A 1,838-nucleotide genomic window follows, 5' to 3' on the forward strand; every position below is an offset into this window, starting at 1 on the left:
GCCATTTAGAGTGATCGCGAGGGTTGGCAAGGTAGCGTATCGCTTGGAGCTACCTACGGAGTTGGACCATATTCATGATACCTTCCACATGTCTTAGTTGAGGAAGTGTGTAGCCGACGAGTCGGTAGTAGTGCCGCTGGAGGATATTCAGTTGGATGCGGGCCTGAATTATGCTAAGAAACCAATTGCGATTCAGGATCGGGAGATCAAGGTTCCGAGGAACAAGGAGATACCGTTGGTGCAAGTTCAGTGGCAGCATCGTAGAGGATCCGAGCTGACCTGGGAGCCAAATTCGGAGATGCGGGAGCAGCATCCGGAGTTGTTGACAGTATGAGACTTCAAGGGCGAACTCTGGTTCTAGTGGGGGAGAATTGTAACAGCTCGAAATCCACGTTAGCTTTATGACCCTTCTATTTTGGAGAGTTAGAAAATTAGTCCCTTAAAGTTGAAAGGTGGATTGGTGAGTACGCTGGGCGTATTGGGGTGTAAGCCACACGTACTCGCACGCTTAATTTGTACGCGGGTTCATCCGGGTACGCTGGGTGTACCCAAGGTTACGTCGGGCGTAACCGGCCCAGATGCAAAACCCTAATTCCTGGCTTTTGCATTATAAAATGATCATGTAGTCCTTTGCCCTAGCCACCATATCCCCTTGAGTGAGTCCTTAGAGAGCTGAGATCCATGCTTTAGCTTGTGTGTGTGTTTTGAGCTTGAAGTTATCCTTTCAAGGTGAAGAAGGAGCTATTGTTGGAGCTAGAAGTTGAAGAACTAGTGTAGATCCGAGTTCTATAGTAGTTGGAGATCCCTTCTAAGGTAAAAAGCTCAAAGCTTTCCTTGTTCTTCATAAATTTTGCATTTTGGGCCATTTCTAGGGTTTTTGGTTCAAAGTTGGAGACTTTGTGTGCAAGGAGTCACCATGAGCTTAGATCTGACCTTTTCTAGTATATATTGTGTTGAGGATTCATAAAAATCCAGTCTTGGACGTGGATCTTGTGTCATGCATGAGTTATAGTCTCATTATGGAAAGAGGAAAGGTGTTTTGAGCACAAAGTGACCTTACAGCCATGCAAAGGCTTAAAGGTTTCAACTTTATTGATTAAGTCAGATTAGAGGAATCAGATCTGAAGTTTGGATGAAGTCTTAACCGATTAAGAACTGAATGTGTTGGATAAAGAAACTGGGCATTACGCTGGGCGTAATCCCATTACGTGCCGCGTAGGGGGTCGTGTTCCCCGTTTCTGGAGTGCAAGGGTACGCCCCGTGTACAGGAGGTGGTACGCCCCGCGTACTGCTTGCTGTTGACTTTTAGGGTTTTAGTCAACATGAGAACTTTTGAGTCAGGAAGGGGTAAAATGGTCTTTTACCCTTTTGTGGAATTTTAGAAAGGAATGTAGTATAGCCTTGAGAGCCGTTAATGATTTGGAATAAATACTTGATATGATTAGGCGAGGCTAGGTCGTTGTTGCGAGATTCAGAGATATCGAGCACGTGAGACACTAGACATCATACGAGGTGAGTCTTGTCACTATATTGTACCTGGGAGGGTACCTATGTGTGACTGGAAGTTCTGGTATGCTATAAGATATATGCATTGTATGTTGCCTGTTTTGTATGCGTTATGTATGCTATGATTGTTATGGGCCGGAAGGCATTATGTTATGGGCCGGAAGGCATTATGATGTAGACCGGAAGGTCAGGGAGTTATGGACCGCAAGGTCGAAATGGGTAGAACCGGAAGGTTTACCTGGTTGGGACGGAAGTCTCCTGAGACACATGGACCGGAAGGTCATCGCCTGGAAGGGCGTATGTGTGTAGGTGGTATTTTGGGGAACTCACTA

This window comes from Lactuca sativa, chromosome 1, assembly GCF_002870075.4.
Source record: "Lactuca sativa cultivar Salinas chromosome 1, Lsat_Salinas_v11, whole genome shotgun sequence".
NCBI classification, from domain to species: domain Eukaryota; kingdom Viridiplantae; phylum Streptophyta; class Magnoliopsida; order Asterales; family Asteraceae; genus Lactuca; species Lactuca sativa.